The sequence below is a fragment of the Toxotes jaculatrix genome, chromosome 3 (assembly GCF_017976425.1).
Source record: "Toxotes jaculatrix isolate fToxJac2 chromosome 3, fToxJac2.pri, whole genome shotgun sequence".
NCBI lineage: Eukaryota > Metazoa > Chordata > Actinopteri > Toxotidae > Toxotes > Toxotes jaculatrix.
Genome location: NC_054396.1, coordinates 18391988 through 18405584, shown reverse-complemented (window position 1 = coordinate 18405584; position 13597 = coordinate 18391988). Strand labels below are relative to the sequence as shown.

Sequence of the window (13597 nt, the reverse complement as noted above, 5' to 3'; positions counted from 1 at the left end):
AGTTTAGATTTTTTTTTTTTTTTTTTTTTTTTTAAATAAAATGAATATCTTTTGGGTTTTGGACTACTGGTTGGACAAAAGAAACAATTTGAAGACATCACCATGGGCTCTGATGACTGGAATTTCTCACTAATGTCAGAAATTTTATAGACTAAATCAATTCATTGTAAACATAATTGACAGGCTGCAGCCCTATAATGTGTTATCCTGGCCCAATTGAAGGGCATGTCTGCAGGAAAACTACACATTTTCTGTCTGCGGTTTTTCCCCTGGATGACGCAGAGTCTGCCAAGGTGTGGCACGGCAGTGGCTGAGGAGAGATGCCTGTTTGGGTTTTTAGTGTTTGCTGGGTGTATTCTGTCCCTGCTGTCCTTGGTGCCTGTCTGCAGATATCTTAAAGTAGGCACCCCTTTGTCATTTGAATGTTCAAATCATCGTGAGGGACAGCAAGGCATCTGATGGAAATGATTACGGGGTCGAAAATAACAGGTTTCCTTTGGCCGGCGTTGATTGTTGATTGGCCACTCTCAGTCAGCCTGTGAGGAGGGGGTGGTGACTTTTCAGGACTCTGAGGACTAACAATGGTAAAATGGCTGAAAAACATCAGTGAAATGAAAAGCTGTATTCAACCCTCCAAGAAAAATGGAACCTGGAAACATTTTGCTCAGATAAGTGGAGCGCCAGTGTTATACCAAACTGCGGTGTGATTGGACAGGGAGGTTCAGACTGAGCAGCAGATTGTTTGTGATTGGTCACCCCGGCTACGGATGCCGTAAAAATGTTAGACGTGGATAATTGCGTTTGCTTTATCAAATCTCTCTGGAATTCAATGATAGCGTTAATATTGCCGTGGCCTGTTTATCTTATTTGTCTTTATTTGGTGTTACAGCACCACTTTCCTGCTTCGCCTCTGATGATCAGATTGAGGGCTTGTTTGGGAGGTGTTGGCATGCGTGTGTCATGTTGGATAGGCTTTTTATCTGGCACTGTGTCCATGCAGTGTGGTGATGCTATCAGTGTTAAAACCTGCTCCTCAATGGGGCCCTGTCATCCAACAATGGAGAGCAGCATTACCCAGAGTGCAGGAGGACAAAGCCTTCTTTCCTTATCTCAGGACTGGAATATTCACAGACTGATTTAACTGCTTTTACCAAGGGGAAGTGTCAGGCTGAAAGAAAGCGACAGCACAGCAGAGAGGGGAAAGAGAGAGAGAGAGAAAAAGAGAGAAAGAAATAGGGAGCGAAAGAAGAGAAAAATAGGATTCTGTGACCTGCAGGATGTTTACAAAGAGAGATTTATAGAACAGAAATTGCAGATTCATGAACTAAATTGGGAGCATGGAATATAACCACGAAATTTGTAATATTTTGTAAATTACGTATTTTTAATTTCTCAATAATCAAGACATCCTTCATCTTCAGTTGTTCTCTCTGTTTCTCTCCTTCCTCACCCCTTCTTCTATCTCTTGGTTTGCTGCCTATCTTTGTGAGCGTCTTTGAAGTGAGTGTGCATTTAGGAGGAAGCACGGCGCTCTGTCTGAAGAGGAGCAAGACACTGATGAGATGTGCATGGAGAATGTCATTCCCTTTGCTGAATTTGCACTGTGTATTGGAGCTTTAATCTGGGGGCACATTTGTTTATTGGCATACAAATGAACATCTGCATGGAGCTATGCTTGGACGCCATGGTCTCAGCAGCTCCCTAATCGCTTAAAAGCCTGGAGATGCAGAGCATGCCAATGAGAGAGCAAGAGAGAGGGAGGCAGCCCCGCCCAAGGCCTCCGTCATGCACTCCTTTATCTGAGTTTCACTCCGGCTCAGTAGCACTCTCCCCCTCTCGCTCACTCTTTCTTCCATACCAACAGTTTAATTTCCAGTTCGCTGGTTGACTCTTTATTGACTTGACATTATAAAGCAGCATTTTTTGTAACCCTCAGTGGTTAAGACAACGGCCACATTTTTTCTGTTTATTTGCAAAGTGATGTGACACTGGCTTCTTTCAGAAAAGGGACGCTTAAAAAAAAAAAAAAAACTATATGAAGATGAAGAATAAACTGCAACAACGTAGCTACAAAAACACTCTTATATTATAAAAAATAAATAAATAAGTCAAAAAGAAGTTGCAGTGGTTTGTGGCAAGTTTGTTTGTTTTCCCTTTTTTAATGACTTTTCTACGTCTGCATTCAGATTGTATTGATCCAAAAACAATGTGTATGTTATTTTAATGTTTTTTGAGTTTAATCCGTATCCATCCATTTTTTGTTGGCTTTTTATTGCTGCTGTACCTGGAAAATGTTGATTTAGAATAAATAGCAGACATGGTACTTTTAATGGCCAAATTTAGGTCTTTAGTTAATCAGGTGTTTGCTGTACACAGAGCCGCCCTGTAGTTCGTGGATGTTATAATGTTCAGTTTTTCATGAAACTGATTCAGGTTTGGAGGTGGAATTTTGTATTGCATCCAAATGTTTATCCACCCTCACTGATGTAAGTGGATTGGACAAAATAGCAGGAACGCCTCTCAGTAAAACACAGAACAATTCAACAGCACCACAAACTACAGCCTCCCAAATGTACACCGATGAGCCAAAACATTATGGCCACTCATAGATGAAGTGAATAACAGTGTGAGTACGAGAAAAAGCAGTTTTGTCCACATGCTGTGTTTTTCACATTTCTGTGAATAAGCAGTATGCCTGCACCCAGTAAGGGATTTCTGAATCAAAACGGCACCACCAAAGAACAAGGTTTCATATTTTATTCACAGGCAACCTCTGCAATTCAAGATCAAAGTGGTTAAAAGGCTTTTAGATCTCTGACAAATTTCTACATGTCTATGATTAATTTACCTCTGTTTGAAAATCATATTTCATGAACTCACCTTTTCACCCTTGTGTAAACCTTAGGGCCATATAAACTAAAGGAAACGAGCTGAACAAATTAGTTTCTCATGGTGTATTGTGATTTCTCTCTGACATCTCTGCTTTTAGTATGAACGCCCTTGCCTATGTATTCCCTTTATATTTCATTCTGTTGAAGAAATTGGATGTCAGTCATTTCTGACTTAACATACATAAATTGCAATGCACCTTTGTGGCGTGTGTGCATCAGAGTCAAAGTATGTGCTCAGGCTGGAGGATTGCATTCCCCACTTACAGGAGAGGCCTCTCTAGCTAATATGGCCTAGTGTTTACCTAGTTCGAATGCTTTGAGTTCATAGCGTTTGACACCAAGAGATGGGATATAGGGATGCTGTGGAAATAGTGAGACAGAGGGAGAGATGGGTAGAGACAAGAGGAGCGACTGGAGTGGAGGAGAAAAGAAAAGGAGTTAGAATGTATGGCTCCATAACAGGTTCGCTTCAAACTTTACATAAGCACTTCTTCTTTGCAGCCAAATCACACTGTCTAGTTTTATTGCCTCCGTGGTGTCGACAGCCGTGGCTACAGACGTTTTGTTTTCAGGTTGTCTGTCCATCCGTATGTCCTTCCCATTGTGAATCCAATATCTCATCTACGCCTTGAGGGAATTTCTTCAGTTCAAGGATGAACTGATCAGATTTTGGTGGTCAAAGGTCAAAGTCATTGTAACCTCAAAAAACATTTTTTTTGGCCATAGCCTAAGAATTCATATGCTAATTATGACAACATACACGTAATACCTTTCCTTAAATTCCCTCAGAGTCTTCACTATATGTGTTCAGGTTGTCTGTTTGTCCATCCATCCTTCAGACAAAAATATGAACGTACACTAGCGGTTACATTTTTCTAGTTTTTACTGAAATTTAATCCATCTGGGTCCAGTGAATAGTTGTAAACTACCCAAGGTTTAAAAAAAAAAAAGTTTAGTTAACCAAAAACTGAAAAATAATGTTAATTTCCTAGAAAACAGGCCTTTTTGAGGGATTAAGAAATTGTTCCTTCAGCAATGGAAGTAAATGAAGCCTTGAAAGTTAATGCAAACGATTCCTATGGGTGCCCCAGCTTTTGTTGATTGATTCCAATCCAAACCCTCTGTCTGTATAAAGGCAGTGTTGAAACAAACTGTATTATTACACCTGCTGATGCATTATTAGGACGATATTGTACTGTAGGATGTAGTACTGCAATTTGCTATTAGAATGGGGAGAAAAGGGTATTAACAAAGGAAGACACACTCCTTGGTCCGGGGTTCCTACAGCAAGATAATGATTCAAAACATTAAAAGAAAAGAACCAGACAGTGGCTTCACAAGCACAGTCTCCAGACTTAAATCCCATGGAGCTAGTTTAGGATGAACTGGACACGAGGTGAAAGCAAGGAAAACTAAGTGGAATTTCTGCAACAGAGGTGGGAAAAACTTTCTCGACAGTATTTGATTTCCATGGTAGAAAGAACTACATGAGTGTGTTCGATCGCTGAATGAGTCTAAATTTAGATCAAATTTAGTTCGACAAGAAGATTCCATGATTCCTTGTTTTTGAAGTCTGCGGTTGTTTATTTGTTCTGTGTTTTAATTTCAGAAACACCGAGACTTTGAATTGCGTAAATTTAAATAACAGCTGGAAAGACTGAAGTGTTCTCAGACCTTTCACCAATAGTGTACGTACTTCACTACAAATATTGAGTCTGGACATACACTGATGTAAACTGCAACTTGACTGGTTTTCGGAGGCATACAACCGCGAGGTGGTATTTCTAGTTCTTTCTTTATTCTGGTTGCATTTTCACTCTAAGTGAGCACTCTATGTGTGTGTGTGTGTGTGTGTTGGTTTGTACCTTATGGGCTGATGTGCGTGGGTTAATGAAGAGCAGTAAATGAAATCCTTTATTGTGTTTGATATAATGTCAGCTTCCATTAGGGAAACTGGTGCTAGGAATGATTGCTAGACTATCGGGGCCAGGAGAGAGGTGCAGCGTGTGCATGTGTGTGTTTTTGTTTTTGTGTGTGCGCGTGAAAGATGGTGTGTGTTTCCGCATGCTTGTGTGCACACCCCAGGGCACGGCAGAGGCACCGAGTGTGTTCTGTAATTATAAAATCATTAGCAGGTGTCCAGAGGAGATATGAATATGACTGTAATCTGTCCCCACCCATGATGGAGCGCTTGTCTCACACTCAAATGTCAACCTGTCTCAGGCAGCCCATTGAGAGAGCCCACAGATCCAAATTCAAAAGATTTAGTTCCAGCGACCACACTTTGTCATGGCATGTACCCCTGCATATGACAGCGTTTGGTATGTACCGGCAATTTTTCAGTCACGTATTGTTATTCTGTGCTTTACAACATAAGTCATCTTTCAAGGTCCTTTACACGTATAAAATTTTGGGCATTAAAGGTTCTGACCTTTACTTGGCAGGAAGATTTTCAAGTTTAAATGTGTAACTACAAGCAAATGATGACATTAAAATAACATGCAGCACGTACCAACGACATGGAACGTGGTGGCAGAAGAACAGCCTCATAGTCAGACAGACTGACAGGCGCTCAGACAAACAAAAGATAGACAGGCCTGTATCTGGTCAGACATAAAAACGAGCAGACATTGTAGCCCTGGCGAGGAGACAAAGTCACATTGTAATCTAGAGCAGAGGGGCGGTTTCTATAGCAACAGTAGGCATCTAACCTACGCGCCGTTGCTTTTGCTGAAATCTGAAATTGGCGAGAGGAGGCTGGTATTGAGGATAGAGAGATTGGGAAAGATGAAGATAAGACAGGGCACGGAGGAGGAGGAGGAGGAGAGATGGGGCGAAGGGAGGATAGAGGAAGTAGATCGAGATAAGAGTGAGGAGAGGAGGGAGGGTAGGAGATGAGCGGAGGAAGATTGATGTAAGGGAGGAGCGGGAGATCATCACCTGACCTCAGTGTTTGTCTCCTGTTTGGAATTTGTTGGTCCACTCAGCATGATAGATTTAATTTACTGATAGCACTTTGTGTCAGTGGGAATTTCTCAGACTTTGTGTGTTTCTGTGCAGCATCTATTGTGTGAGTGTGTACGCACAGTCTTATATGCACACTCATTCTGTATATACACTTAAAAATATGTACATAGTGTATATTAGTGTCTGTAAGCATGGGTTATATATTATATATGTGTCTGTGCACTAGCAGGGTGCACAGGAGAGTGACGAGTGTGGGATAATTGCTGGCTTGGTGTTGTATCAGATGTGTGTTTAACCCAGACCCTGAGCCCACAGAGACCTATGACCAGCTGCGGCAGATGGCCATGCAACCCTTGGGGCTGCTCAGAGGGTCATGGTGGCCTAGGACTCGTCCACATGCAGCCACCTCTTCTGTGCGTGTCTGTGCGGTGTGCGTTGGATTGTGTGGTTGGAGGTTATTTCATTCATGAGTAGAATCGGTGTAACTCTAGGTGGTCGTGTATTTCTATTTTCATCGTATCACAAAAGGCAACAACTTTATACCGATAAGTTCAAGTACATATTATATGTTAAGTGAGTTGAAGCAGTAGCGTTTACAAAAACATTATTATTTTACTCAGCACTACTGTAGGCAGTGATACAAGATACTAGATCTAAATAACAGATTAAAGCCTCCATATTAAGCATTCATAAGCAGTATTTAAACATTTAATAAACAGCTTATAACACTGTAATGTGTTTAATAATGTATTTGTCAACAACTAAAACTCCTCCTGTTGGCAGTCATAAACGGAAGATGGTGTATAAACAGATAAACAATGAAAAATATAGAACTGGAGAAGTTGTAATCACTAAAAATGTACTTAAGGTCTCCTTAAGGTCTCCTACAGCTACATTATAATGTGTCATTACCCTTTATTAGATGTTACTAAACTGGTCAATAAACTGCTAAAGAATGCTAAATAAGTGGAATAAAATTGTTAATATAATTACAGTCGCGCAAGGAGGCAGTATGTGTTAATAAAAAAAGCTACTGTTACCAAGGTTTTATTGTAAGTGGCGATTACTGCAAACTAACATGACACCACCACCATGACATTGTTTGTACAGATGTGTGACAAACAATCAAAAAAACAATATAAAATTTTTTAGATAGGTGTCGGGCACCACTTCAAGTGGCTTGGAGATCTTTTGACTACAAAGGTTTTAGCACTCATGTATGATTCACATATTTTCAAGCTATGTAGTAAGTTCTTGTGCTCTGTATGGAAGCCTGTTTATTGATGTTTATGTTGTAATAAGTGATATGTACAAAATAATAATGCAATTATAAAGTGTAAGCAAGGGAGCCACAGTGTTGGAACCCATACTAAAGTCTCTCTTTAGTAATGTGTGGTATATGTTGTTTTTTTTGTTTTTTTTTTTAGTGTAATTTCTGTTTGAGTAAAGCTGCTGGATGGTGTCCCTTGGGTGCAAGGACCAAGCATTTATTTACAGGAAACAGTCCTGAATAATGAGTTGTAATGCCGCAGTAGTGAGAGTAAACTCTTTAGAAGCAAGGGACCAGTGTAAGCAGGACTGGGCTCCAGATCAATCCTGCTGGCAGACACAACAACACTGTTGCTCTGCCACAGTCTCTCTCCCTCTCTTTCTCTTCTCTCTCTGCAGAGGCACAGGCTATTTTTAGCCCTGGCAGCTCTTTCCCCACTGCACCCACCACCATCACCACCACCACTACCCATCTCTCTCCTCTCAATTCATCCCTTCATATCACCCCGACCTCAGCCTCCATCCTAACCCTCCAACTTAACCCAATGTACTCCCTGAACGATCCGCTCTGATCCTTCCACTCAGCTCCTTTCCTTCCATCCTCACTCCTGATCTCTCTTACAGAGCTGGGGAGGGAAAGAGGGAGTGCTGGTAAGTTGAGGAGATGTGTGGGGGAGCAGATTGTGCTCCTCCTCTAACTTGTCCACTCTCATTTCCCAAAGACACAAGCTGTGTCCAGGCTGGTTTGTCTCATGTTTGGTGTCAGTGTGAGTTTTGATCATACTGTGTTTCTTTGGTGAGTTGTTAGGGACTGAGCTGAGCTGATGACTGACTCTCTGATTAGCACTGGAGGCCAGCCAAGTACCCGGTTGTGGCATGAGAGCGGCTCTCATGCCAAAGGAAAGTGCAAAAAAGCTTGGGGGGCTGACAGGGAAAGAAAGTACTTTTACATGTAGGTGTGTGTATGTGTTTCTGCACGAGTTAAACAAATGCAGAGAGTGTGTGTTTATGGCACCAGCAGAGCGATGAAAACAGTCAAGAGCAAAGTGGTGAAAGCGAGCGAGAGACAAACAGATATTGACAGAGAAAAGTCAGGCTCAGTAAATCGGTGAGTAAGACTCACTGTACCTTTACAGAAGACTCTCTTTTTCTGTCAGCCGTTCTCCCTCATCAGACCATGACCACAGCTCTTCCAGTGAGGGCGAGCAGTGCCCTTGAGAGCGCATCCTCAGCCAGCCTCCTCATGATAATGAGGCAAGCCCTATGGACGCTGCTCGCTCCATGCAGCCCCTGCCCGCCCTCACACCTGCCTCTACGGGAGATAAGGACGCCAGTTCAAAGGAGAAGAGGACAGCGGGGAGGCTAACAGCCTGGGTATGGGGTCTTGCTCGGGGTAAAGGCCGGGAGCTTGGTGGTGAGGGGGCTTCAGCTGGTGACTGGAAACTTTAGTCGGTAATTAGAGCAAAATAAGGGAAACACAATGGCATAAATTTACATTCTTTTCCTTTTTCCTTTTTCTGTTTCTTTCCTCCTGTTTGGCCAGACTGAAAACACAGCGAGCTGAGGTTGATAAGCCTCCCAGAGAGAGTAATATTTTGAGTTTATTCTTCTCTCACTGCAAACCACTTTACTCCATGTTGCATCTGAGCTCATACCGCAGCGCCACACAAACTGACATTTTTTAACAGTTTTCCACAACACATGCAAATGTTCCGACAGTGTTTTAAACACAGGTTCGAACATATGCCGCATACATCGCATCTTATTAACAATAGCATTGCCCAGATGCATTACATCCTTCAGTATCTCTACAGCTATCTGCTCGCCTTTTCATGACTGCCATTCCACATCACACTACTCCTCCTGTGTTCTGTGATGCTGATTATATTCTCATGCTGAACAGTGTGATTGAATATAACCATGACTCTCTCTAGCTTACCACGGCAAAGAGTCGGGGCTGTTATAGGCGCTGCTATATCTTCTCTCATCACCTGTCTTTTCACTTTTCTTTTCTGCACAGGAGAATGCCATTTCATACTACGATTCCAAAGCGGATTCAGACTATGTGAGTACAGTACGGACTGCTTCCCACTCCCCCGTCTGCCTGCCTTAAACCCCGAAACCTACCCACTCCACTTCCCACCCCTGCCACCCTCTCCTGCAACCTCACCCCACCCCTCCTCCTGGCGTCCTCGATGTTGATGCCCCCCCCCCCCCCCCCCCCCCCCCCCCCAGCCGCCTCCGGTCACAGGCCCCTGGGCTGTCTGTGTGTGTTAGTGAGGTGGCACTGCTTTATGGTGAATTGGTGTGACAGAGCAGAAGCAGGCCGACGTGCATGTGACAGTGACTTCAGCTGTCCTCCCCTAGTCTAATTTCCAGAGTCTTCTCCTTCCGCCCTGGACCCTAACTGTGTCAACTGCGGACCTGAACTGCGGGGTTGTCAGACCTCTGTGCCCATCAAGACACCTTACACAATACACGAGCCATATCACATTTCCAAATACCAGGACACAGTTTCTGTCATGCATGTCATTCATATTGAAGAATATGAATGACATTAAGAGAAAGGTTTGCAAGCCAGCTTTTCTCCCGAAAAGCCCTGCAAGTCACTGGTTTCATCATACCACCAGTCTGGCTGCAGCCTCCAGTTCCTCCTTAGGACAGGTCACACTCGGAGCCCGTGCCCACCTGATTGATTAAGTTTCATGGAGGAGTGTAAGAACCCCCCCCCCCCCCCGGGATCACCAAAGCACAAAAAGATGAGAAGAGAGTGAGATAGAGAGGGGAAGAGAGTGAGAAAGGGAGGTGGAGGAGCAATAAATCATGGAGTGATTTTCTCTTTGTGCACACCACTCCTGTGATTAATGACACAGCGCTTTAGGGCCTGTCAGCACATCTAATTGGAGAACATCGGTCATCATTAACATGGCACACTGAGGCCGAGCCAGTGACACACCCCCTGACCCCCCACTTTACCAACCCCACCACCACCCAAAGACGGTAGCAGAGGTCAGGCAGAGGTCATTCTTCATCCCTGTAACCCCAACAGTAGCCCCCCAGTGCTCCCCTATCTGAATCTTGATCCCTCCAATGATGACCCTTTTCAATTAAGGCTCTACCGCTTGTACTGTTAGGGAGATATGATGAGAGTTCAGTTTTATGAAAGGTAAGTGATTGGTAGGCTCTCTTATCCAAAGCCTTGTCTCCTCTCTTCCTTATCCTGCACTCTATACCCTGTTAATTTCTCTACTTCTCACTGTACCCTTGATGTCAACATGCAATGCAATAGTTTAAAAGTCAAAACTGTTCATGTGCCAAAGCATGTCTAATATTCCAGCATTTTATTTACATTATTTACAATACATACGTTAGCAGTTTCCATATGGTTCTTTGTATTAATTACACACACAGGTTTCAAAGTCTTTAAATTCCTGCCTTTCCTTGGACTGTCCTGTCTTCTGTAAGTCTTACTGACCGCTGGTTAACATGCGTGTATTTCTGCAAAAACAAACAAGATCAGCCCCCGCACATCTCGTCCCCCATAAAAGATCATAACGCATGCTTCAGCAGAGAACAGAGAAAGCATCCGGCGTGAAAGTGCAAATATTCTTTGGTCTGCATGATCCCACTTTCACTGCAATACTTCTATCTGTCTGGTAGAAAAATATTGTCAGTTGTGTCCCTAGGTAGTAATTTACTTTGAGGACAACCATCAAATATATAAAATACATCATTATTATTATTATTAGCATAATCACACATACAGGGTCGTAAGTGACAGGTTTCAGGTTAGCCCTGGTTGGCTGAAGGTGGGAATGAAAGGATCTTCAAAATGTCATCTCTGGCCTCTTCAGCCTTTAATTAAACCTTGAGAACAGGGAGATAAAATTAACAAATTGGGTAATGAATCGAGCAAAACAGGTGGTGGATGGTTGAAGAAAATGAACCAATCAGTCTTTCCTGCGTGGATTTATTCCGCTCCTAATTAGACGCTGCCTTGGTTAATTATGATTGGGCTCTTCTGAAGAGAGAAAAAAAAGGAAAAACCTCCCTGCCCGACATTGACAGAATTAGTGTCAAACTGAGTGATAAACAAACACCTCAACCTCACAGTTAGTGCTGCTGAAAAGCCAACATCCCTAACCTAATCAGGTTTAATATTAATGAATAGACAGTCTGTGAAATCTCAAACCCTTAACTGTGTCAACAAATCTGCACTAAACCAACATTAATCCAAGGATTGGAAGCTCTGTATATCTGCCACAACAATATTAAAAATACAACCTGCTAGCCATACATTTGAGTTTTGCCTCAGTCTTTCCCTTGTCTCTTTCCTTTGTCACAGAATTTATCTTATTTTTTAATGATCAAGGGACATAAAAGAAGGAATGTATTGCACATTTTTAGCACTGTGTGCGCCAGACTGCAGCCTCAGGTCGGTTCCCAAAGGTTTAGACTTAAAACAAGAGGCAGCCAGACTTTTCCCATCAGGGTCCTCGTCTAAAACTAATTAAAAGTAATAAGCACCTCCAGTTTGTGACATGAAAATACAGAAACATGTTACAGCACCATAACAGAAAGCCAAGAGTGTACCACTTCTCTGCTTTTTTTTTTTTTTTGTTGTTTTCAGAAGTGTATTACTGACATTCACCAGTGTTTTTAACAAGCTCGGTCAGATGTATGTTTACATTCATTATTTTCTTGAACTTTTGCCCTGATGATTTTTAAAACTTTGAAAAGAAGCATTTATCTCCTTAAAATAAGTAACTTTTGTCATTCCTAAAATGCTCTCAGATTCAGTGTTAAAAAGAAATGAATGACTGCTTTTGGTGTTTAAGAAATAATTCATGTGTTGAATGTCAGCTGTGTCCACCCAGGCCACGTTTCACCTGTCCTGACATGTTTCTTTCATATCTATCCAGCACTTTGATGTTATAAAATCTGTAGAAATGATAGATTTCTCATGAACTGGTCTCTTTCATAGCACTGAATTGTTTCTTATGTTGACTTTCAATGGGACTTCAGCACAACTATCCCACCAACAGCTTCTAATTGCATTTTAATAGTCAATTAGAGTTGGCCCATCAATCAGTTTCTGCGGTGGACATGGGGTTTTGATTTAATTTCTCGAAAAACAAACAGTTTTTATCATGTCAGATCCAGTTAACCCATGCTACTTTATTAAAAAGAAAACTATGTATTGCTGCACACATTTACTGCACTCAGGAGCTTTATTTTGATGTTAAATTTTTCTTTCCAGGAGTCAGAATGCATGAGGAATGATGAGAGATATGAAGGGTTTTTTTTTGGTTTTTTTTGGTTTTTCAAATATTCAATGAATGAAGGCTAATGAAGGATGACTAATAAAGGGAGAATGGTAGAAGCATGATGCCAGACTGTGCTGAGGGCTACTTCTGTATGGCAGTGTATCAAAGAGCTTGGTGCATGAGCACACATTAATTAAAATGTGCTTATTTAGCAAAGAAGCATCCATGACTTGACCCTGTACATTTTAGCTTTTGAATGTTGATGTGTAAATGTGGCTTGTTCATTTACGGTTTGTGCTGTTTTCTATGAATGCATCTGACAGGGTTTTACTGATCGCTCTAAGCATATGCACTGAAATCAGATCAAGAATAAGCTAATAAACTGAGCCAAAGAGCAGGGTTATATCGTACTGCCATTTTTCTTTTTTTCCACATCCCACAATCACTTCCTCCTGTGGGAACAGGCAAAGATTGTGCTCCATTGATAACTTATCAAGATAAAAAGCTTAAATGTCAGTTTTTCTTTTTTATCTTCTGGCTTTCTTCGATATCTGACACTTTCCTAATGCAATATGTGTGTCAGGCTTTCTCATCATGCACAATGGCCAGACTAAGAAGATTGAGGAAAAAAAAACGCCAACACATTTTAGAAATATTCAGCATTAGTGTGTTTTTTTTGTGTTTGTTTTGTTTAAACACACAGGCGAGAGAGAAGAGACAGTCTGTTATGAAATATGCTATCAGTGGAATGGGTGAGAGACTAAACGGTGATTAAGTGGTGTTGGTTGCTAGTTATTGTTGGGGTTAATTTGTATGGCACCTCGTGTCTGTGATAGTCATCTCGGGTACTAATGAGTTTCTCTGTTTGGTGTCTGCTCTGATACCTGCTGCTGTTCTCTGATGAGAGGGAGAGAATAGAACCGCCTAAATCTGAAGGCAGACAAAAGGCAGAATAATTGCTGTTTTTGCGCTTAACATTATCTAAATGCTGAGTGACTTTATGTGTGAGTCAGAAAGAGGGACGATGTACTGCATGTACCAGACCCACAGATGGGAGCTTTAAAGCCACAATATGGGAGATGACAGAATGCAGTACCATATTTGCACGTTTCCCCCATTTTTCTATCCACTCATTTCTATTTGTATTCTCACTCAGATTTGTGTGTGTGTCTGTGTGCGCGTGTGTGTGTGTGTGTGTGTGCA

The 13597-nt window shown here is 41.9% G+C and overlaps 1 protein-coding gene across 1 annotated transcript in view; it reads left to right on the top strand.

The window, feature by feature from the left end:
• Nucleotides 1–13597, top strand: part of cacna2d2a (calcium channel, voltage-dependent, alpha 2/delta subunit 2a) — a 145755-nt gene that overhangs the window by 81442 nt on the left and 50716 nt on the right. The gene's annotated exons all lie outside the window — the stretch shown is intronic.